General features: G+C 42.6%; 1 protein-coding gene across 3 annotated transcripts in view; it reads right to left on the reverse strand.

Moving 5' to 3' along the window:
- MAP3K13 (mitogen-activated protein kinase kinase kinase 13) overlaps nt 1–23566 on the reverse strand; it is an 80364-nt gene extending 56798 nt beyond the window's left edge. For 2 of the 3 annotated variants that reach the window (XM_061354458.1, XM_061354461.1), the window contains exons 1-2: nt 23545–23566; nt 16557–16645 (exon numbers count right to left, since the gene is read on the reverse strand). The gene's annotated coding sequence lies outside the window, so the exon portion shown is untranslated. Of the gene's footprint in view, nt 1–16556; nt 16646–23544 lie in introns of those variants that run through there. The other variant, XM_061354460.1, reaches the window with a different exon arrangement.
- Nucleotides 23567–26197: the final 2631 nt, after the last annotated feature.

Genomic DNA, 26197 nt, shown 5'->3' on the forward strand with positions numbered 1-26197 from the left:
TGGCCATCAAACCTGAGAAATCATGGCAGTCAGGTGAAGTTCCCGACTACTGGAAAAAGGGAAATATAACCCCCATTTTCAAGAAGGGGAAAATGGATGACCCGGGCAATTACAGACCAGTCAGTCTCACCTCTGTGCCTGGCAAAATCTTGGAGCAGATTCTCCTGGAAGGCATGCTAAGGCACATGAAAAACAACAAGGTGTTTGGTGACAGCCAGCATGGCTTCAACAAGGGGAAATCCTGCCTGACCAATTTGGTGGCATTCTATGATGGGGCTACAGAACTGATGGGCAGGGGTAGAGCAGTTGATGTCATCTACCTGGACTTGTGCAAAGCATTCAACACTGTCCCACACGATATTCTTGTCTCTAAATTGGACAGACATCAATCTGATGGATGGACCACTCGATGGATAAAGAACTGGCTGGATGGCCGCACACAAAGAGTTGTGGTCAATGGCTCAATGTCCGGCTGGAGACCAGTAATGAGTGGTGTACCTCAGGGATCAGTGTTGGGACTGATCTTGTTCAGCATCTTTGTCGCTGACATGGACAGTGGAACTGAGTGCGCCCTCAGCAAGTTTGCCTATGACACCAAGCTGTGTGGTTCGGTTGATACACTGGAGGGAAGGAATGCCATCCAGAGGGACCTTGACACGCTTGTGAGGTGGGTTGATGTCAACCTCATGAAGTTTAACCAAGCCAGGTGCTAGGTCCTACACCTAGGTCGGGGAAATCAGGTTGGGCAGAGAAGAGATTCAGAGCAGCCCTGTGGAGAAGACTTGTGGGTGTTGGTCAATGAGAAACTTAACATGAGCCACCTTCAGTGTGCACTTGCAGCCCAGAAAGCCAACCGTATCCTGGCCTGCATCAAAAGAAGCATGACCAGCAGGTTGAAGGAGGTGATCCTGCCCCTCTGCTCTGTTCTTGTGAGACCTCACTTGGAGTACTGTGTGCAGTTCTGGGGTCCTCAGCATAGAAAGGACATGGAACTGTTGGAACAAGTCCAGAGGAGGGCCACAAGGATGATCAGGGGTCGAGAGCACCTCCCGTATGAAGACCGGCTGAGAAAGTTGGGACTGTTCAGCCTGGAGAACAGAAGGCTGCGTGGAGACCTCATAAAAGCCTTCCAGTATCTGAAGGGGCCTATAAGGATGCTGGGGAGGGACTCTTCATTAGTGACTTGTAGTGATAGGACAAGGGGTAACAGGTTCAAACTTAAACAGGTGAAGTTTAGATTGGATATAAGGAAGAAGTTCTTTACTGTGAGGGTTGTGAGGCACTGGAATGGGTTGCCCAAAGAAGTTGTGAATGCTCCATCTCTGGCGGTGTTCAAGGCCAGGCTGGACAGAGGCTTGGGTGGCACAAGGCGAGGTGTCCCTGCCCATGGCATGGGGGTTGGAACTAGATGATCTTAAGGTCCTTTCCAACCCTAACTAGTCTATGATTCTATGAGTCTATGATTCTACGATCCTATGATTAGGTTTTAGGCAATAGCTGAGGGCCAAAGAACCAGGGTGCCACCAAAATGGTACTTGTAATTCAGAGACCCACAGGATGCTTGGCTTCTGCCAAGGTCTGAGCACAAGTAAGAAAAATGATGGGAGCATCTCTAGCAGAGCAGCTCTCTTTATAGATGAATACCAATATGATGAAACAAAAGAGGGGAAAAATAAGGCCACACATTCAGCCTCTGTTGCTCAAGATTTTCATAAATAATAAATAGAATATCACCAAGATACAGCCATTCTGCAGGGAGATCAGACTGATGCTGTGATGCGCAATGACCTCATCTCTGCACACAGAAGTCAAAAGAGCCCACATGTGCACCTTGTCTTCCTACCCTCCTGTGTGCCACAGCCACACTGCCTTTTGGACAGACTGGCCTTAAAGCAAATGATTATAGCAACAACACAATCAGAGCAAGCAACTGGAAACAATGCACTTCTCCCGCAAAGCCTCCACAGGTACTTCTGTGGCCTACTTGCTCTGTGCTGTTAAGTGTGCTGGAAGCCACTTATGTATAAACAACTGTACACATCCTACATTTCATTTACACAGTATGCTCCTAGCAAACCAGCAGGCAGTAGCATCTCAGAGGCTTTGCTCCTATGAGCTTACTGCCAATTGGGTCACAGCCAGTGCGTAGACACTAGCGATCTAGAGCTGAGAGGAGATGCTGAGCCAGCCAAATTAGACTTCAAGGTGCACACTGACAATTTAGATACTATGTGAAACGATCAAGCAGATCTTGCAATGCATTTATTATAGCAAAAGCTAGAATAACGCCATTCAAGCTAATATTGAAATTGGAAGAATTCAGTTATTTCCAAGGTATTGGGCCTTTGTACTAGACTTTCAGCAGAGACAACGGCATTACAAGTATGGCAGCTCTAAGGAGAGATGCTCTGAGAGACTTGTCAAACATACAAGGGAATGGCTTTCAAACTGGGCAGGTAAAAGCAGGCTCAGGATCTGGCCAGGACTTTGAGTCTCTGTGAGCATACTCCTCTTGGGTCAGCTCATTTGGCTGTAAGTCCCCTTATTTTCTCAGGTCCCCTCTATCTCTATCCTGTGCAACTTAAATATCTAGTCTGGTTTGATAGGAGAACTCATTCCCTCCACCACCTTTGTGCTAATGGTGCATCTGGGGTCTTCAGATCTATTAGGTGATATGACTAATACCTGCCATCTGTTCATTGTTACCTTCCCTCTCTCCTCTCATGAACAGGAGTCATCAGTGAAGAGCTTGTTCTACTCTATTTTAGGAGCGTGGGCTTTTAGTACCCGTGCAGCACTGTTCTAAGCTAAAAGTTAAACCAAAGAAGTAGACCATGCTCTTGCAACATCCCCTAGGTCCTGTAAAAGTCTCTGACTAGGCTCAGGAACAACTCTCTTTTCTGTAAAAATTACCTTCACTCCCAGTGTGCCCAGCAAACAGAACTATTGCTCAGGTTTCAAGCCACAGATCAGCTTGCAAATAAGATCCAGGCCTCAGAAGGCATCCGACTGCTCTCTGCAAAAACCAAGTCTGTCAACACAGCTTACAGCATCAGCAGGTAACATGCTGCAGCACTGTTACCTGGTTTGAGCAATTAGGAGCTCTCGGTCAATTACACCACCTTGGTACAGACCACTGAAAATGAAAATAGGTACAAATAACTGAGGCCAGATTTCTGCCCATCAGACTTGGGTGAAATCTTCCAACTCACAGGGGCTATTAAGCAATACTTATACCAAAAGCTGCTCCCCATAAGCTGTGGTTAAGGGGAAAAAAACAAACTGAACACAAAAAGGGAAGGGAAGAGAGGCCACTGGAGGATAATTTCAATGTATTTGTTGCAGGAGCTGTTTCAAAGTGCAGGGAAAATAATCACCACACTGTAGGAAGCCTGAAAGACTTCAGATGGAACACTGAGGAGTCTCTGGCCCCATAAATGTTTAATCTGAGCAAAGTAGCAGATTCATAGTAAGCATAGTTCTGCCACAGCTGAACTGCACACTCCTGCTTTGAGTTCTTAATGACACAAAGGGAAAACCTAAGTATAAATACAGGAGAAAAAGAACAGGGAGATTTTTATCCCTAGGACTACAGATGCAGTGTGCACAAGCCAGCAATTTACTCAGCTCTCTCTCTTTGCTACTGTACAATGCAGCAGCACAAGGGTTAGCAACACATACAGAGCCCTGAAGGAGGTACCTTGGTTTCACAGCTTTGACAGTTCAACCCAGTGCTTGGGATAACATCACCTGAGAACAAGAGCCATGGCACCACACCTTAGAAACCAGCAAGTGCTCCGATTAAAGGCATCATGCTACCTGCTACAAAAACTGCAGAACTATAGAACCAGAGTGAAGATGTATGTGGAAATACAGATGAAAATGAACCCACAGAGCCCTGGGAGCAGAAGAGGGAGTTACCTGGAACTGATCCCCTAGAAGAAGGGCTGATTTTCCCCCTGTGCTGTTTCCCTTGGAAATAAAACCCATCATCTTCTTCAGTTATTCACATCCCACCCTAAACAATAACCTCAGACTGGTTAAATAAACGTGAGAGGAGAAAAGTTGCTAATTAGGTGTTTCTTCTTGCCTAAAATGCAAGAACATCCTAAAAAAGAAGTTAATGCATTCCATGACCTCATGAGATGTCCACCTTAATTTTTCTTCCTTTTCCTGCTCTTTACTTTCACCAGACTGTCACCTGATCACCATTATCTGCTTCTTTTCCCTCCACCTTCAGAGGAGCATATTTTCTGTCTCTATACCTTTCTCGTCACAGACTTAATTCTTTTTCCTTCTACACACACTTGCTGCAACTCATACAACTGCCTCTCTCTGCTCCACATACCTAGTCTTCCTTCCTGTTTCTAATCCTCAAGACATATGGTTTCACTAAAATCAAGTGCATAAGTTCAATTAGACCCAAGTTTTTCTCCAGCAGCATAACCATATCTTATTAGAGTTATGTCACTTATCTCAAGCCAGCTTTCCGTAAGTACTGAGTGGACAAGCACCATCAGGAGCAGGAAAACCGTGTGCTTAGCTTTCCTTATTCCCAGGATGAGAGTATCATATAGCTGATAACACTGGAAAACTAGGAAACGGCAAACAGAAAATGCTATGGAGCCTGTTCAAATCCATTCAGCCTCTGGAAACCCTCCACAGAAGTGCAGGTTTTCTCTTTTTAAAGTATGAATAGAGTCAAAAATGCATACACTACTATTCGCATATTTTGTGCTCTCCTCAGGATTGGCAGTATAATTTAGAAAGTAACCATGAGTTTCAGAAGCAGTTCCAGTAAGTAGTTTCATTTCCTGAGGCAGTGGGAAAAAAGCAGAGGAAGAAACAGAAATCACTGCAATTAGCTGCTGGCAACAAACTTGCAAAGCCAAGACAGCACCCCGGGCTCTTCCATACACACCTCAGGTAGGAACATATTACAACTGATAAAGCCGGACCTTTAGAGCAATTTTCACTGATGGCTGCTCTGAATTTTTGGCTTCCCAAAAACTGATGTCACGTGGCATTTCTCCTTGCAGAACACTGACCTTTGCAGGCCTCTGAAAGAAGAAGCAAATCCAATACTAAAAAGATACAGATGACAACCAATGTGCTGGTGTGCCGTGCTACTCCAATGACAGAAAACATGAAATATTTGCATTAACATACTATGATATATTCTACTGTAATTGCGATCTTCTGTTCTTATGAGAAACACTCTCTCACTCTGAATACAAGACAGATGGTACTAAGTAATCAAAACAGTTCTGTAGCTTATCAAACACTGGTCAATGACCTCACAATCGCACAAAGGCTGCAGAAGGCAGAACCTTCCAAGGATGCAGTTCATGGACAGACTCATGAAACACCTTCGAAACTCAGCCTTAGTCATACTTTGTGACTTTCAACTACAAGGAGGATCCCTCCTCACTAGGATCAAGGTGACCATGGGGACTTGGGGGTGCTAATTGATGGCTGCTGAACATAAGCCAGCTTGTGCCCAGGCAGCCAAGAAGGCCAAGCATCCTGGCCTGTATCAGCAATAGCGTAGCCAGCAGGGCCAGAGCAGTGATCATCCCCCTGTACTGGGCATTGGTGAGGCAGCACCTCAAATCCTGTGTTCAGTTCTGAGCCCCTCACTACAACAGAGGCATTGAGGTGCTAGAGCAAGTCCAGAAAAGGGTAAAGGAGCTGGTGCAGGGCCTGGAGCACAGGTGTGATGAGGAACAGCTGAGGGACCTGGAGGTGCTTAGTCTGGAGGAAAGAAGGCTTAGGGGGGATCTTATCACTCTCTACAACTACCTGACAGGAGGATGGAGGCAGGAGGTGCTGGTCTCTTCTCCCAGCTAACAAGCAATAGCACAAGAGGTAGCAGCCTCAAGCTGCACCAGGGGAAGTTTAGACTGGATATTAGGAAAGATTTCTTCACCAAGAGGGTGATCAGGAACAGGCTGCCCAGGGCAGTGGTAGTCACTGTCCCTGCAAGTGTTCATAAAACACTGTAGATGAGGTCCCCAGTGACATGGCTTAGTGGTGGTCTTGGCAGGCCTGGGATAAAGGTTGGACTTGATGATCTTAAATATCTTTTCCAATCAAGTTGATTCTATGGTTATTCCCCAGATGAAAAACCTGTTTCAGAAAAAAAAGCATAGATACACCAAGAAGTTTAAGACACTGCTATGTAAAACCACCTGCAGAGTTTCATGTGCAACCAGTAAAGCTAACAACCACCACCACCACTGCTGTGTTGTACATGTCATTTCTCACTGAAGAGCCAAAAGGAAGCCTCCATCTGCAGCTGACAGCAGTAGTAGCTCTGTTCTTCTAGAACAGAACTGGCTGTAAATATTGGCTAGAAACATTTATTCCCACTGGGGACTGGTTACAGTCCTTAATTGTTGGCAGCAGCTGGAGTCTGGGGAGTCTTTCCTGTACCAAACAGCGCACAAAACAAAACAAATACAAAATGACTGCACCTTGAATATACCACAATACCTGAACTTGCATGGCCTAAAAGGGGCTTCTGCACTTGTGTTTAGGCTGAAGAGGCTGAAAGCAAAAACGTATTTTAGAACAGCTATAGTCAACCACTTAAGCTACTTACAAGCAAAATTACTGAAAAGGTGCTCTGCCCTTTATGTCACAGAAAAGTGAGAAAACACCACATAAAGGTATGGGACCAAAACATCAGAGGTGAATGGCAGACCTGCAGACCTGCACATGGACAGTGATCCTAGTCAAGACTTTTCTGTCATTTTTACAACACTGACAAAGTTCACTCCATACACACAACCCCAGCCTGCCAGAAATGCATTACTGACTGAGCACAGTTAATAAAATACACAGCATGAACAGCAGATACAGATTAAACAATGCTCTGTGTGAAGTTCAGCCACATCAATGTAGACTGTCAGATACTTTTCTTCATCTTCTTCAAACAGAAAGAGTTCAGGAGTTCCCTGAAGTTCTTCATAAGCAATTCTTCACACCAGCTGATCAATATAAACCCATTTTTGAACCGAAAAAAGGAGGAGGGAAAAAAAAAAAAAAAAAGCTCTATCATGGAACTTTTTTTTCTACTCTTATAAGGTATCTGTGTAAGCTGGGTTGCAAACCTGAAGGTCAAAGCTTCACGCTGACATGGATTTGTTGACTGTCCCTGGGAAGACCAAGAAAATAGTAAAAGGAATACCCAGAAAGAAGGCCAAAGGAAAACTCAGTATGGCTTGTATAGACTACACCAAGGTTTCCTCATGAGGGGATTTCTGGCCAGGATATAAACATGAAATAATCCTTGAGAAACTATCTTGTTCATATGCTGAAGAATTGTTAGCCATTATATAGGAAGATGACAAGGTAAATTTATAACCTGGTAAACTTTAAGGCTGAAGAGATGGAGAGCAATAGGAGGTGGCCTTCGATACCAAAGTCAACTTCAGTACAGATTCCCTTGCTCCAGGCAATCGCTTGATCTCATGTGATTCCCAGAAAGACCAAATTCTACTTCAGAGGTTGAAAAAAACTCAGGAAACATTTTGCCTCAAAAAAACATCTTGGAAACATGAAGCAGTCAGAATGATGTAGCTTTTTTGTCCTGCTGGGTGCCCAAGGTAGCAAAGGTAATCAAGATAAAGGCACAAAATAAGACTGACTGTTGATGGTTAGTGTCCAATACAGGTATGATTTTTCTAGGTTGGATTTTGTGAATATAATCATCTGAGATGACATGAAGGACAATTTTCTTTAGCACATTTGAAGTGCTTGCTGAGAAGAAAAGAACCCTTAATGCTCACTTCTGTATCCTCTTTGGGTTTACCTTGTATCTTCCTCCTCTAGAAACCAGTTGATCAAACTTTTTCACATGCTTTCTCACATGCTTCATTGGAAGCATTACAGATACAGCCTTGTTGCTCTGAACATTTCAAAAGCAAATGTGTGTTAAGGATAATGAATCTCAGCTACATAAGTATTCTAATCTGAGGACACCAGAAACTAACCCTTGATGTTGAAAAACGGAGCCCAGAGACAGTAAGAAAGGGGACTTTACATTTACTCAAGTGTGAGAACAGTTATTCATGCTCCAGATAGATCATCAGTTCAGAATGAGGAAACACAGACAGTGGAATTCTGTTCCCTAGGAGCTATAAGATGTCCTTCAAGCCTAAACACACTGGTGTATCTTCTTGTTCTGCTACCAGCATGACAGACCAACAGTCCACACAGGTAAGAGGCAAGACTTATCCATGAAGGTATGGCTACTGATTACCCAGCATTACCCTTTTTCCCAGCTTCACAACTTCAAACATCAGCCAGACTGCTGGTAGGAGAATAATGAGACAGCACTATCAGAAATTGTTCCTGAAGATCAATCCTCAAGCACAGTGGTGAGCTCCTTGCAAAGAACAGTAGAGCAGAACATCTTTTCCTTTAGCAAAGAGCCCCATTTCTTCTAACAAGTAGTTGATTGTCAACTTGATTGTTAGACTAGAAGACTAACAGCCAAGAAGCCTAATGGTTACTGGTCACGGCTACTGAGCAAACAGCCTTCATGGGAATGTTGTCTAATACCTGGCTTTCTACATAACACCCTTTCATTCCTTCCAGTTGTCCTGTTACTCTTGCACTTCAAGAAGAGACTAGAAATTCTGCTTACTGAATAATTCCCAGTAGATCACTCCAGGTTGTTTCAATGAGAAGGTTAAAAGGTTAAAGATAACTCTCACACAAGGCCACCTTCCAAGATTCTCGTTCTTGGAATATGTTGCTCAGAAACTTTTCTTCTACTGCAGGATCACAATCAAATATCTTAAGACATGACAGAAGGAAAATATAATACCTTAGGAAAAGGAGGTGAGAATAGTACATTAAAAAGTACTTGATGTCAATCCTTCAAACATTTAAGTATTAGCTAAACAGTGATAGGGTTTACGAGAGTTTCTTAACTGCTGTGCCCTCCCTGCTCCCAGCATCAGGGGAAGCAAAGCCATCAGCTGATGGTAAGTCCCTTGTGTAGCCAGTGTGGCACAATCAGGTTGAAGAGAAACAACTCTTAATGGCTCAAGCATCAGGCTTGATAACAGAGAAGAAGCCTTTCATGACAAACAGGCAGGTCAAAGAAGATCACAGATTCCTTTGACCTGCATGTCCTACTGCAAACAGTCACACAGTTTGCCTTTTTTCTTTTTCTTTTTGTTTAAAGCACCAGGAAGAGTGAAAAATCGGTCCCAATGCACTTACAAACCTTGGCAACATTAGCCTGTTTTCTCTGATAACTGCTACTCACCCTTTTCCATGCTAACTTCTGGTACGTTTGTATGCTCTCCCCTCTCACTAGCAAGAGTGAGACCTGACACTTCCTTCACCCTTTTTTTCCCCTCTTGTTGAAAGCTTACTTCCACTGCTCTAATAGCTCTTGACTTATCTGGGACAAAGAATATTATTCTGGGCTTCTCTGTCCTAGCAGTTAGTCTACTCTGTATTAACCATCCAGAGCACTAAAAAAGTCATACTGAAGCCCCAGGCAACCATTCTAACACCTTAAATTTGCCTTAAATTTGTGGTTTAGTAAAACTGCCTAATTTTACTGGACTTATCTATAGCCATTTATATATATATATACTCACATATATATATACATACATACATATGCACACATACATACTTCAGTGCTAATAAAATTCAGAAAATTCTCTTCTCTGCTACACGAAGTGAAGTTCATTTAACAGCATTTGTTCCAAAAACTCCCAGTGAGTTATATTTCTATCCAACCTTAAAAGATAGCTATTTCTTGGGTAATACTTTTTTTTCCATCCTTTTAAGCAATATGCAGAAGCATTTCTAATACTTAAGAACAGATACCGTAGTAAATATTACAATCTAATACAAGGTAGAATCGTATCCACAAGTTTTAATCTAGGCTAGCACATCCAGCCACCCAAACAAAGGGGAGGGATTTCTAAGTAGGCAGGGTATACTCTTCACAAACTCTGACCTTAACTTTGTATCATTCAGTGTCAATACCATTGCACCATTTTCGGTCTTTAAGGATGCAAAATGTTTCTGTACAGCCCCATTTTTCACAGAAATGTAATTAAAAATTTGATTTCACTCATCTATAGCAGCAACAGTTTCATACTACAACATGTATACCTCTGAAGGTAATACATGTCGTCAGTAAACCAAAATCACAGAGTCTCAGAATCACAAAATGGTTTGGGTTGGAAAGGACCTTAAGATCATCTATTTCCAACCCCTCCCACAGGCAGGGATACCTTCCATTAGACCAGGTTGCCCAAAGCCCCATTCAACCTGGCCTGAAATGAAATTAAAACCTGCAGTGGCACACATCTTAACTTCATGACAGAGCCTTGATATTTCTGGTGCAAGAACAACAAAATGGAGTTTTCTTTTATATACTGCGAGAAAGCAAATCTGTTGCATTTTTCAGATGGCACTTCCTGTGAACTGCCACTCATTTTAACTCCAAGACACAACATGCTAGATACATGTATTAATACTTACTAGAAGAAAAGTGCCCACAGAAAAGGCTTTCCTTTGAGTCACTTTATCTAAGTTTTGAAACTCTCCTTCAAGTAAAATGAAGATGGGTTTCAACTTCCTGGAGTCTGTGCCTGGAATAACCAACCATAATTGAGAGTCACCACTAAATTATGCTGTTCAGGTTCTCAGTGTGCAATACTGCCTCATCCACAAGCAAGGAATTAAGCACCAGCTAAAGACTGGCATCAGTACAGGGCAGAGCAAATAAAGACACCAGTATTATCACTTTTCAGGTAAGTCAGCCAGTGCAAGCACAGCTGACCAGAAAATATACAGTGGAGAAGCAGGAAAGGCAGAAGCAGTTCTTGTTAGACCTGAAACTATACAGACTGAGAATACAATATCCTCTGCTACAGCTGCAACATTTGGCAAAGTAAACATTATGCTTCTTAACTGTCATCTCAGGAAAAAACAACCCATTTAAAAGCACACAGCTCAGTTCTTCAAATATAACAGAAAAATACAAAGTAGCACCACAGACACGATCAAATTTTGGGTGGTAAACTATGCACACTCAGTTTTCACTTCCTAAATGACAATGGATAATTATTCTTCTTAACCTCAGCAGTGTTGTGTCACGTAGTGTTTACAGGAAACATAATTTCTCGTGTTGGTAGATGACGTAACAGCTGAGATAGCCTGCACTTGGCCTTCACAGGCTGTGACTTTAATTGAGGCATACTAGAGTGCATTAATAACAATTTTTGAAAGACCAATATCAGCTTCATTTATTTTTACAAAGCCTTTCCCTGCCCTCATTTTCACTGACTACACATGTCAGACCAAGGTCAAAATAGCTTAATTTCCTTCTGCACTGGACAAAGAGGCATGAAGAACAGCCAGTAAATTTAGCATCTTTCATTTTCACTGTGGCTTAAGGAAGAACAGAAGGAATTTATTAGCATCAGATTGACACCAGCATAACCTGGCTGCTTTTATCAAGGTTGCATAAATTAAAAAGCTAAAACCAGAACTCCACTTTGCTTGAGGTAAAAAGGATGCATCAACTCAAGGGCAGCATTTAGATTTCAAGGAAAAATAAATCTTGGTAGCAAATCAGAACAGTTGAGCACTTCTCCACTACTTCAACATAACAGATAATGCAACGTTTACGCATCAGAGAATGGGGACCAAGTCAAGTGCTAAAGGAACTAAGTTTGCCATGTACATCACCAGTAAATACTAAACTTCTCCTTTACGTGGGAGCAATGAGCAAACCTTATTTTAATGAAAAACGTAATTCTGTTTAAAAATGGCAAACGCAATGTGCTTGAGAAGAAGGATCTTTATATTTGGTAAGGCAACATGAAGACAAGTAGTGCCACCTGGCAAATCTACAGTTACTTGAATGATGCACCTCTTTCATGCCAATCAATATTTAATCATTACAACAATCATAACGTAATCAAACTCTTTTTTTTAATATATCCACAGAATATTTAAATGTAGGAAAAATACATCATAAAAATAGAATTGTTTTACTTGGGAAGCTGGAAGAAACACCAAAGGAATCTGAAGTGGTACCTCCTTTTCCCCTCCAAAGACTTTTCCAGTTTATTCCCCTAACTAAATGACAGCTTAATGTGCTCTGCTTAGCACCAAAAAAAAAAAAAAAAAAAAACAAAACACCAAAACCAAAAAAGAGAGGTATTTCCTTAATAGCAGACCTTAACAGAAGAAAAGCTTGTGGTAACTTTCAGCCTGGACACTTGCTCTCTAAGTAAAGTGGGTTGCAGACTCCTTCTGGCACAGTAAGTTCCCAGATCAGGAATTCCTATAGTTTTGTTCATGGAAAGTTAATGAAAGTGCAGTGGCTGTGTAAAACAGCTCTAAGAACAGCAAGCCTCAAGCTGATACTGATAGTAGAGCCTCCTGTGCCATTATGTGAATCCTATCAGTCCACAGAGGTAATATTTCACATCCAGTTTCAGTAAAACAAATGGTCCCCAGCACAGCAAATGAAACATCTGGAAAAGTCTATGTACACCTAATAACCAAGTTGTCAAACCCAGCACTGTAGCACTGACAACAGTTATAAATTCAACGTGGGGATGAACGCGATGGATCTTCCTCTAGGAAACTTGGTGGGTCTCAGGCTGCTTATACTACTTGTATAACGGAGTTGCATCTATCATGCTTTGTTTAAACATGAAACCCTCATGATCTCCAGTAAAAAAAGAGATAACCCCATGATTAGTTGGACTTCTTTAAGCAACTCTACAGATAGCTGGGAGCACTGCCCTTAGCAGAAGGGGTTAAGCAAAAGCAAAGGAATATCTAAAAGTTGATGCGGTTCTCATCCACAGCTCTAGTGGCCTGGAGAGCTCCCTCAAAATAGTCTCAGTCATCCAACACTCAAAACATCCCTTACTCCCAAGAATAAGATGGCAACTGATTCTGCCTGGGAAGTATCATCCAGTTTGTGCGTCTGCCCAAAGTTCAAATTGTCCATATTTAGTCAAGATTCAGGTTAAATTGGTAGCAAATTTTTCTCCCGATGAGGCAAGAATTTAATCCAGAAACACCAATGCATTTTTCACATCCATAAGGCCACAAGCAATGACATAGCTAGGACAGACAGGCAAGGGAAAAAAGCTAACAGTCTACTTAGGAGAAAAGCCTGCTACAGTCTAACCCATACGAAAAACACACATGACCTCAGCAAAACCCGGTGGTTATACAATATCTGAAGGGTACACATGGGAAGCCAGTCTTACAGTACCTCAGTGGGCCAGTGGATGTCTGATAGACCATATCCTATTCCTTGCCATGTCTGTTTCTTCCAAGCAGAGTTTCCCAGTGAGCTCAAACACTCGGAGCACTTTGTACCCCAATTTAAGCTGCAAATATCCTCTTCGAGGAGACAGCAACGCATCATCATCACTCAGGCACCCTTTGGCTTCAGTAGCTGCCGGAGAAGCACAGACCTCCACTCCTAAACCCCTCTCTGCAGCAGCCAGCAGTACTTAAAAGCAGTCAAGCATGAGTGAACTGCTGAAACCTCCTGCCCTAGTAACAGCCCTGAATACAGTGCACTTTGCTGCTCCCATGGGAGGCCAGAGATGCACTTCCTCCCGTGCCCTGTCCTGCAGGAGGGATGCGATCAGAGCAGGCACCAGATCCAGCTTGCAGGCCATCTGGCAAACCACAATGCTGCCTCTGATCAAGAGGAGGCTTTGAGCCAAGAATCAGTACCAACTGTTTTACTGGAAACATCTCCAAACATTTTCCAGCTACCTAACAAGGCTGGAACAACTACTAGTTCCAATGGAGGCATCTCTTTACAACTACAGGCTGTGAGAAGACCCTGCGCTGACAAGATCTGCTGGGGTTGTGACAGCAGCTAAGAAATCAGCAAGAAACAGGAATAAGTACTCAGAGCAGACAGTATCAGGAATACCAGTACTGCCTGATTATTTACTTAATGACTCATATGGAGGAAGACACATCCATTTAGACTTAGTGACCAGTATGTAAACATGTAATAAGAGAGCTTATGAAATCACTGGGAGCTCAGCCTTTCCTGACCTCAGAGAACAAAGAAGCCTTATAACAGCCAAGTATCTTCTTTTCACTCTCTGTCTTTCTTTAGCCTGTTGCACAACCCTTCTCCACAGATTAAAGTTACACTTTTCACAAAATGTGAAAGCAGAAGAAAGAGGAGAGAGCGAAAGGTATTTCTGTTCATCCACATCAACAGAAAAGTACAGACTATGCCAGAATAAATATTTCTGAGATTCCTTAGTTCTCCAGATTTATTTTTTTTTTGGCAAAAGGGTTCACAGGTAACATTTTTACCTTCAAAACATGAAGAGCATGTGGCTTAACCATAGACTTCTGCAATCAAGCATCACAAGAACTTTTTCATATTGGAGATTAATATACAGATGCTGATTCGTGCAGAATTCATAGACTGCACTTAAACATACTTCCCCCCCCAAAAAAACAACTAAAAGTCCTTATACACATACGTAACCATTTACAGCCTCTTTACATATCACTAACATATAATGTAGAAGAAACTATGGCACTCCAAGACCTGCAGACATGTTTTGAATGTGTAGACTGCAAACACAAGACGGGAAAAAAAAATGGCTATTTTTTCATATACATGGAACACAGTTTACTAACACATGCTCTTGAAATACATCCTACTTTTCCACAGCACTAGCTTCCACATTATTAAGTAGGAAGTGTGAAACATCAATAGCAAGTTCCTATTTAAAGGCTTGCAGCAGTTCTCAGTGTCTAAATATATATAACAATACCAACTCAAAATCCAGTTATCCCAGTTCACAAAGATACTCAGTTGACTTCAGCTTATACTTTTGAGCACTTCAGTGTTACTTTTTCCCACACACTGTTGTAAGGAACACCCAGGGCAACACACTTTCACTTAATGAAAAACAGATCAGAAGCAAAGATGCTGATTCTGAACCATGGACCCAGTACTGCAGATCGCTTTCCTCCAGAATTAATCTTACATAAAAATTCCCATGGCTCTAATGTATATAAATTAAGTTACTCAAACATGTTCTCAAAAATTCCCACAGCTCATCCTCTTGAATCTGAAGAGGACACTTGCAAAACACAGACACCTAGTCAGTGCAAGAGAGCCTTTTAGAACTTGGTAACACTCTCTGGTTTGGGAATTTTGTGTTTCCATCCTTTTTATGCAGAATTGTGCAGATTATACCAGAAACCAAACAGCACAAATTATTGTGAACAGTATTTCTCTCTCCAGCTAGAAGTCTTTTCTTCCTCAAGTAGTAAGGCCCCCTGACCCTGAATCCTTCCTACCTCTGTCAAGTGCTACAGTCATGAGAGGCTCATCAGCACTACCAAATATACAAATATTTAAGAAACTCATGTGGATAATGAGACACAGCTTAAATTTGCAAAACACAGGAAATCAGAGTTCAGTGTAGGCTGAATTTCTACAAAGCCCTTTCTTCTCGCACCAAAAGGGATTTATGCACAACAGGCCTGTGACTCCACTGCTGAATACTTTAGAACAACTTCTGCACAGACAGAATGATAACTGACAACCACCCAGAGCTATTTTCACCCCTTGCATTTGTCTATTAGCTTTGAGTTCATAGGTTGCTCATGCCAAAATATAGAAAAATTAATAAAGTAACCAACAGAAAAGCACATTTATTAGCCTAATTAAAAATCAGAACTATTGTTGCTGAACAGGCAAACTTAGGCTTACCTAAGCTCATGGCTTCTTCTTGTATGCTCTTCATTAAAGTGACAGTAAATGCTAAAACAAGATATTTTAAACCTTAACTGTTTTCCTCAGAAATCCTGGTTTTATTTGAATGTTGAGTGCAGGACTCATGTGACATTTCCCATTTTGACTTCTGTTATTAGAGGATTTAAAAACAATACCACACAGCCACTGCCTACAGCCCCAATGGGCTGAGTACAAAAATAACATAAAAGATATCAAGAACTCTACAAAATATAATTTTTATTTCATTTCATTCAAGCATTATGTTCTTTACTTTGGGGAAATTAACTTACCATCTATAATAGTAAGCACTCTTCTTCAGCTACTCTAAACGCTGATAGCATCATCTGAGGTACAACAGGAACAGAACTTGAAAATGCCTTACGTGATTTAATATATTCACCAAACTAAACAAAAGTCTGCCTTCCAAACTGAACTTTCTCATCCTGCAAATGAAACTCCCAAGTTTCCTCCACTCACCAAAAAATACCCACTGTCTCACCTCTTTCACTGAGTACTCCAGCTTTTTCAAGATCTTCAGTGATAATCAACTGCTATAGTAGAAAATGTTACCTACTTCCTACATATTTCTCCCAGTGATAAAATACATATTTTCACAAGCACGCTTCTGTGGACTATGCCAGCCCAGAAAGGCAGCTGCACACTAAGCTGAAATGAGGACAGATCTACATTCAGGAAGACTGATGGTCAAGGGCCAAGATACTGAGCAGCTCATCTGTCACATGTAAAGTCTACTCACCTTCAATACATGGCTTGTTTTGGAAGATGTAATGGTCCATCAGTTTTAGTCATTAGCTGTCTTTGGTCTTCCTCTCAGAAACTGGTATTCTGGAGATATAAGAAAAACTTCTACTTAAAATACAGCACTCTCAGGAAAAATTGTATGTTACACAAACATTGCATTTTTCCTGCTTTTTACAAGCCACACTCTAAATTCACCCAAAACCAATTTGACAGATCAAGTCACTGAATTATTAGGTTGTCTTATCTCAAAGAAGGTGGCGAGGGCTTCTTTCTTCACCCCTGCAACTCTCACAGCTTACACATTTACTATCTACATTAGAGTTTACTATCTACATTAGAGTTTAAAGCTACACAGGTGCCAGAACTGAGAATTATGCTGTGTTATCAAAAGTCCCTTTTCACCTTGTCTGCTACATTTTACATACTGACATACATTCACTACACTTAGGTTTATCTCACAAGCACTGAGCTTTTCTGCTGAATTTTGCCAAGGTTCCCTTGATAATAGTTTAGCTTCCTTAACCTCACTAGAGACATTGGTTTCCAACTGTGCAGCACAATCAGGGCCACTTCTCAGTCTGCTTTGAGAACTTCCGAGGAGTATGATATATGTTTGGAAAATAAGGCTGAAAAGGCAAAGCAAAAGCACTAGGATTGTAAATGAGCAAATGCCACACTAGAAATAAATTCCCTAGGAGGCCCATTTTGCAGCCAAAATAATTAGATCACTAGCAAGAATCATCCTGAGCAGGTAACTGGTGTGTTATGAGATTAACCAAGGTCATGTTCCTCTCACATCCCAGTTTTTAAAATGATTCCTCCCCTTGAAAACTTAACCCTAGGGCTCCATCCAAATTAAGTATTCACTGTTGATGCACATCAGTTCAAACTGAATCAAAGCATGCCAGACTCTGTCAAGAGCTGACTGCTCAAGGAAAGGCAGTGTGCCTTCTAAGTGAGAGAAGGCCACATCTGAGAGCCACCTATACTCTGTGACTGCTGCTGCTGGGTGCTCAGAGACAACTGCCAACTCATTAAAATCCAACAGTAAAAGTTTATTAAATATGCAAACATTAATGGAATTGGACTAGCAGCTACTTAAGCAGATAAAATTTCAACACAGCATGTCCTGCAGTTCCTGTTACCAGTATTCTGCCCTTTTGGAAGTGCCTGTGAAAGAGTCAACTCTACTTAAGAGAGTAAAACTCTCTATCTCTTTCAGATCACTCAGGTCACATTCTCCCAAGGCTCCCAAGAGCCAGGAAGCTTAGGAAAAGACACGTACCTCCCAATAATTACAGCTCAGTATATACTATTCTCACTTGTCTGCTTGAGATACACAGTCTCCCCAACACTTTTTTTCCCCTTTGGCCTTATCTGCAGGACAGGTCCCACACCACTCTGCAGGCTTACAGGTATAAAGATTTTGCATATATCCCAAATTCACAGTTCTTGTCACCTTGCTGTTGGAATTTGTGAGAACTACAAAGAGAGAAGTAGAGTTTCATACAGACAATATAGATTTAAGAAAACCAGCCACTTAAAACAACACTGCTGAGTAGAGCTCTTCTTGGAGTTACTCTTTCTAAAAACAAGTGTCAGGGTCCTCCATGCAAACAACAATCTCAATACAATTTGTTTCACAAAATGCAGTTTCATTCCTGGATGACTCTGCAAAGCCTCAGTGCTTGGTCAGTACCTCAGCAAACCTTCAGCTTTTCCTGTAGGGTGAGATCAGACTTGGAAATGTTCTTCACTAATACTATCAGCATAATCTGAGCTAGCCCAGGAGGGAAAGGAGGACTCATTACATAAAGCATAAACACACTCCTAAGAGTCTCTAATACATCTCCATGTGACTCTGGCAATAGCCCTTGCTTCCTCAGTAGTAGTTTCAAAGAACATATGGAAGATTTAATCTTCTAATCATTAAATAAAAAAAAAGTCTTCCCCCAACACACAGGTGTGGTATAGCACCTCTGTCTTGGAGATGGGAAGTTTCAGAAACAAAGACTGAAATGAAATCTTACAGAGCAACCTGGAAAAAGCATAACTTGCCAGGAGAGAAATGAAATTAAGGAGTATGATGCACTGCAACCTCCAAAGTAAAGCGTGAATTCACTGAGTGCAAGAAGAGGAAACTGTTCGGGTGAGCAGGCTCTTTACTACCATCTTTCCTGATACTGAGACAGTTGGGTACTAGAAAAAAGTGGGCCATTTTAAGTGTCAAGCACCACCCAGCTTATGCAAAGCAATGCAAATCTGAAGTTAGTGGTTCCTTTCATTCCTGCAACCAGAGGGGCCAACCACAAAATAGACAGAAGGCTCAAGGATGCCTTGACCAGGAGGGAATCAACAAAATCAAATGTCCATTATCTGATGCAACACAAGGCATCACGTGTCACAGAACCTTGAGCAGCAGCCAATTTGGAGTCCACAATAGCATTCCACTCCATGAATCAGGAAGCCTGGGCTTAGATTTAGGTTTTTTGAGAAAGAACTGACAGATCCTGTTGGAAATGAAGGCAAAGAGATCATCTTTCTGAACAGGGCACTGATCAAATCTCACACTCAGAGTCTGGAGAATGCTCTTTACTGCTTAAGTGTGCTCAGAACCACAGGAAAGCAGCCAGCTCATCAGTAAGCTTGAGGTGCTGGTCCTGAGGTCAGCTGTTCCCTGACAAAGGAAAGGAAAATCCATACAAATCCTTTAATCTCTTAGGGACATCATGATGATTCTTTCTGTTACAACTTGTATATTCTGGCCCCTGACATAGGTGAAAAAAAGACCCTGAAAACATTCCCTATGGCTCCAAGAACCAGAACGTTTCTGTAAAGATATCTCCTCAGTCAACTGCCTCGGTCAGCTTACTGAGCTCCTGAACTTGACTGCACTAAGCAGCACCCATCAACAGCTTGGATCCTCTCTCCCCAGAGAGCTCTTGCCCCCCAGGAATGGGGTATAGATAAATGAATACAAAAATACCTGATTGAACAAAGGTGCTGGCTGTAAGCTACTGCCCATCAGACTGCAAGAGGAGTCTCTATAATCACAAGATCACATCAATTCAGTTAACCAGCATCACTATTTCCTCCCATTACAGACAGATAAGCACATCGAAACTACAGGACATTGTGCAGGAATGTAAATAACCCATTAAGAAAGCTCTCTATTTGTAAGTGAACCAGGAAGGTCAAGGTACTCTGTATCAGCTATAAAACATATTAACCTTCACTTAGGAAGATACGAAGGGAGAGAAGTCCTCCCAGCAACCCTATGAGTACAGCAACTTTTAAACATTCTCATTTCTAAAGGGGTGTTGCAATACCACTGAGCAACACCATGAACTTTAGCATTCAGGTTGTTATAGGGAAATCAGGTAGAAAACAAATGATGTTAAGGAAAACTCAGAAATCAACCTGCTACCTGCTGAGGTCCATGGCACCACCAGCATGAGACCGCACCACTGTTTTCTCCACCTCTGCCAATATTCAGGTGATTGGCTGATCTGAAGCCAGCAGCAGCACTGGATACACAGCATCAGTGAGAAATTGCTCTTCAAAGGATAAAAAGTAGTCCAGAAACAGACAGGAAATTCCACCTTCTTTAGCACTAAGCTGTCTTGTCACAGACCAAAGGCCAAAACTGTAATGGCCATAGCACCAGGCACCAAATAAAGACAGTGACAATGCAACCTGACAAGCCAGGTTGGCACAGTGATACGGAGCTGCAGACACCAAGGGCATTGACCATTATCTGTGAGTCATGGGGCAAATCTCTTGAGCTAAGACAGGAGCAGTCATAACTCACAAGCCTCTTAAATGCGGACAAGGTGTTTCCTGACAAACATAACCAGTCAAGGGAGTTAAATGAACACTTTCTGGCCAACTTGCTGCTGGATGACCCCACTAACACTCCTTGGCAGAAGACAGGATCCTCTCTCACAGAATCACCACCAACAGCTGATCCAGCACAGTGAGACCAAAGCTGACATTGCTGTACTTGCCTTTGCTTGGCTGTGAGGTTAGATGGGCTGACCACCTTCTCCCCGAGGGAACTGCAAAAATAGCCTTTACTAACTCAAGGGAGTCCACGCCTGAATAAACCACAGGCAGAGGTCTTTGTTCACAGCTCACACCACAGCAGGAACTCACTCAGTAGATGGATACAAGGAGAAATGTAGGCCACACATGCAGAGAAAAGGAAATATCCATACTTCAAGGATATCATAGATCTTGTTTTCAGAGTCAGGAAATAAACACCCATTAAAGTAGCCTGCAAGTGCTGGTGTACAGCTCAATATGAGCCAGATGGGCTAAGGGAAAAACATGCTTCATTAGAAAGTTAAGAAGTTGTTGGTTATTTTCCCCACTAAATTGCCCAATGAATCACTAAAGAGAAATCTTTGTGATGTAACTATTCAGACTTACATAAAGAACACTCGTAATTAGCTCTTCAAGTAATCCTCTGACCACCATCTGGAGTTCAGCCTAAACCTTGACCTCACTCACACCAAACATCCATGCATCTTTGAAACACACCCAACAATGAATCCCATCACACTAAATTCATGAAATGGAAAAAGCTGACAGAAATATTAAAATCTGAAATACCTTTCACTTCATGGGCTCTACACAAACAGCTCTATAAATCCATGTTCCAGAATATCCAGAGTAAGCAAAGAGCAATTCACCCCTGTCACATTTAGGGAAACGGTTTCAAAAGGACTAAGAGGCAGGATTTATTAACCCAATCCTACATGTAAAAGAAAACATTTCTTCCACCGAAACCTTAGTTTATAGCAAAAGAAGTCAACATGTGACACACTCAACCTTATTCCAATAACACAGGAGAAAAGTCTCCCTAGAACTAGATTCTGACAGGAAACTAGACTTACCAAAGATATAAAATCACTTATTTCCCCACCCACCTATAAACAGCTCAAAATATATTACTATTAAAGGATGCAGAAATTCTTTCATCTAAAGCACCATAGATGTCTGGTTCTTTTTTTTCCTTTTGCTAACAACCTCCTGATTAGTATGAAACTCCTATTCCTACAGACAAATGAGAAAGACTAAGATGCCTCCCACCTACAAAGCCTTTTAGCTAGAAAAAAATTAGTTTTCCATAATATACAACTGTGTTGCATGCTGAGCTCCCCACAGCAAAGCATTCAAGACTGATACATGCCACAGCACCAAAGAAAAAGTATCTTGTTAGTTCTAGAGGAATTCTGTTTTCAATGAAGTTTAGCAAGCAGATTTTGCAACTCTGTAAGAAAGCCCACAACAGCAAGAGAAGAGGCATGAAGCAGGCCAGAAATACTGAACCAGTTATGCTTAGTTCATATCTGAATCTGCAAGAAGGAGAAATGTTTATTTTTTTCAAGGCATCGTGTGTACATAAAACACAAAGAGCCTTCTGTACTGAGAGACATGGTCCCAGAGACAGACCTCCTGACAGCTGGCCTACTGGCACACTGGTACTTTTCAGTATAAATAAGAACAAGATGAGAAAGGACCACCAGGGGTGGCACCGATGATGAGACCCCAAAGTCTAGGTATTTCACTATCAACAGAGAAACAGAAAAGGACTGTCACCACCCCCAGGTACAAAATTTAGTACCTACTCATGTAATGCAGCAGAAACTAACACTGGACATGAATATACTACAGGAAGGTTGCTGAGCCTCCTCTGCAATCATTAGCTGTCTCTGTGCACAGCTTGGCTGGCTTCAGTTTGGTAGGGGGTAATTTTAAGTCGCTGCTATCTTTGCCACAATACCCTTCTCTTGGCAGCAGATTCAGCAAGGGTTACACAAGACCAAAGTCCTACACAGCAAGTCAATATTTAACTTAAGCACTGTACTGTTGAGACCCACCTAGAATATTTGATAAAGTAACGTATTAAATCTTACACTATCTTTTCTAACAAACAATAATAAGGAGCAATTTATCTCCTAGTTGTAAAGATAAAGTCAACAATTAAAGCAGTTAGATCCAGCTTTAGCAATTTTAATAAGGGATCTAATAGAAAACGTTTCCATGAAAGGAGATCAAAACAATACAACATATATACTGCAGAACAGGTTCAAGGCAGGGGCAGAAGCCACAGTACAAAAATCATTTAAAACAAAACCACAGTGAGTTCTGGAAAGTCAGCACTTTTTCCAAGAAGTAGTATTTTAACACTGCAATTAAAGCCATTAAACTATGTCACAAAGGCATATATAAAACTCCTGGATATTACAAGGAGAATTCATTCTCCCTAAATAGCTGAATAAAATCTATGAGCTGCTGTACTAACATAGACTTTAAAACAGTACAATAAATAGAACACTGGGTTGTTGTTTTTTTTCTTTCCAGGATGATTCTTCTTAATCTTAGTGAAGCTAACCAAATTATTTATATTCCTAAAACGTCTTAGCATGCGCCTGATGCAAAGTTTTGCTAACAGTCTTATCTTTTATCATCTTAATGGACAAAGATTTAGCTGATGTCAGAAACAGCTGTTAAAATACAGTTCAGACCAAAACTGAGAAACTGAGAGTAATTTCTCATTTGCTACATCCATTTCAATTCTTTATCCACCTCTTTCCTGTGGCTAATGTGATCTCTTTACACATTGTTAGTACTCCTATCCTTACACTTAGCAAAAACTCCTTTTGCTCTCTGAACATCTTTTAGCGATGATTCCAGTGGAGTTACTGGTAATAATCACCACACACAAAGTCCTAAAAACTCTCCAGTTCTACATGTCTAATCCTTCACATATAACAGTCTGGTCATCAAGCAAAAGTAAACCTTTTCAGGAAACAACATAAATATGAAAGTCTGGGGGGGGGGGTGTTGAGATTTTTAGTCACATCATGAAATAAGGAGACAGTATCACACAGCTGTCAGCTAAAAAAGTACCAAACCAACAACCACCACAAAAAACCACACCAAAAAAACCAGCCACCAACACTAGGCCAGCTCACCTGTGCAGGGAAGTGCAGCCCCAGGGAACATTTTCACAAGCAGCTTAACTGATTTTGCCCTGTGACACTGCCTAATGGGCGGACCTGCCTCTCCCTGTTACACACACTGCATTAGCACAGACACACAGCTCCATCGGTTCACTTGCTGTATGGTGCTAACTGCTGGTCGGTTTAGCAGAGGAATCCAGCCAACTACACAACCACTTGCACCTGCACAAGAGAGGCAATGGAAATAGGCAGACAGAGAGCTGGCAAAGAGGTGCACAGGGCCACCCTTCTGAGCAGGAACATAATCTTAAACCTGATCTCCTGAAATTCCACGCCTCATGGTACCTATAGTTATGTACACATAAAAGTAAGCTTTTGCATCTCAAATGTCTCCTTGGCACAATCAGATCAGGACTCTAATCCAACTCAGAGTGAATGCAGAAAGTATTTACCTTATGTTTTCACTCTGCTTTGAGAACAAGATCAGTCTGTTAAGACCAGTCTATCTCTGAACTACTAAAGCTAGAGTTTAAAAGAACAACTGCAAATGAAGTCACAGCAAGGTCTTAGCAATTTCCAGCAGCAAAACTCCCACAAAGCTGAAACGAGAAAGGAGTCTGACAGGGTCCTATCCATTTCCTCTACATGCTTCATTTTCATTGTGCTACATTTGCAAGTGTTACTTCTATCCATTTCCATTCTCTTAGCAAAAATAAGCTAGAGGTACTAGATTCTGCCATGGGAACTGCTTCTTCACACAAGACGGCAAGATGCTGTCTTCCTTCAGTTTTAAGTACCGCAGTTCTTACCAGCTATCCCTTTGTTTCACTCTATTGAGCTAAGATGGTCTAAGCAGTGCACCTGCTAAAGCCATCCCTTTCACTCTTCCAACCTCCTGCCAGGTGACAGAAACACCGAAATTACTCACACTTTCTTTTTTTTTATGCCAGCAGCCCCTGGGACGTTTTGCTCAGACAGGATTACAACAGTACACCAGACACCATGGGCTTAACTCAGTAATGATCTACCTCAGATCCCCTCTGAAGAGCTACTTAAACGCTTCCTCCTTCCCGGGAAGAGGAGATAATACCCTGCGATTGTTCATCTGTCTCAAAATAAGCATTACGAACACCTTGCCTCATTATAGGGCTGAGAAATAGCTACTGCCACAGATATGACTGTTTCTTTTAAATACTAAAAACTCCTCTTTTTTTAATAAGCCCTTCAACACAAGACAAATCCTGTCTCGACCTGTGCAAAGCAGAAGCGAACCCAGCGGGATGCGCTCAGTGCCCCTAGGGAGCACCGCTGGCAGTCCCGAGAGGAGAGGCACCCAACGCTCGGACAGCGCCCAGGTGTCTAAGGGGCGGTCTCAGCCCCTCACCTCAGCAGCGACTCTGAGGGCCCTGCCCACACAGCCCTTCGCGCGTTACCTGGGCACCCTGTCCGACGCCGGCACCACCACCCGGCTCCGCACCGCACCGCACCGCGCCGGCCTCGCCTCCGCAGCGTCACTTCCGAAGGGAGGCGGGACCGCAACACCTTCCTCTCCGCCCCGCCGCGGCTAGCTGGGTGCGCAGGCGCAGGAGATGGTGAGGTGTCGTGTCGTGCCGTGGGGGGTAGCGTAGTGCTGACCGTGAGGCACTCCGGTGTGCTCTAGAGGCTCCCGCCTGAGGCCCTGCGGTCCCGTAGCAGTGTGGAGGGGAATCCCTGCTGCCGCAGGCTTGCTGCTGAGGATCGGCCCTCTCGGACAATGGACGGGCCTCAGCCAGGCGTGTTCTCGGCCACCAGAGCAGCCAGTTTCATCACCTGTTTGGGCTGCCATGAAAAAAGTGGCCGAATTTGTGGCTGATTGCAAGTAGGGCAGGCAAACCACAACATTCTTGTAACTTCAGGTTTCTCGTTACCCCATAGTCATAATTTTTCAGCTAGTTCTTACAGAATCCCAGACTGGTTTGGGTTGAAGGGACCTTGAAGCTCATCCAGTTCCAACCCCCTGCCATGGGCAGGGTCACCTTCTGCTAGACCAGGTTGCACCAAGTCCCACCCAACCTGGCCTTGAAGACTGCCAGGGATGGGGCAGCCAAAGCTTCTCTGGGCACCCTGTGCCAGCGCCTCAGCACCCTCACAGGGAAGAGCTTCTGCCTAAAATCTCATGTCAATCTCTCACAGTCAGGTTAAAGCCTTTCCCCCTTGTCACTACAGGCCCATGTCAAAAGCCCCTCTCCAGATTTATTGTAGCCCTTTTATGCACTGGAGCTGCTCTAAGTTCTCACCAGAGCCTTCTCTTTTGAGGCTGAACCAGCCCAGATCCCTCAGCTTCTGTCCAGGGCAGAGCTGCTCCAGCCATCGCAGCATCTCTGTGGCCTCTTTTGGACCCTCCAACAGCTCCACATCCTTCTTGTGTTGTTGCCCAGAGCTGGACGCAGCACTGCAGGGGGAGTCTCACCAGAGCACAGCAGAGGCGAAGAATCCCCTCCCTTGTCCTGCTGGTCATACTGCTGGGGATGCAGCACAGAACATGGGAGGTTTCTGGGCTCAAGCACATACAGCTGGGTCATGGAGAGCTTCTTGTCAACACCCTCAAGTCCCTCTGAGGCCTGCTCTCAATCCAGTTTCTGTCCAGCCTGTATTGCCCCATCTATAACACCATTACAGGGATGAT

This window comes from Neopsephotus bourkii, unplaced genomic scaffold (assembly GCF_033783945.1).
Source record: "Neopsephotus bourkii isolate Nb327-2 ecotype Australia unplaced genomic scaffold, CSIRO-AGI_Nbou_v1 NB_739, whole genome shotgun sequence".
Lineage (NCBI taxonomy): Eukaryota > Metazoa > Chordata > Aves > Psittaciformes > Psittacidae > Neopsephotus > Neopsephotus bourkii.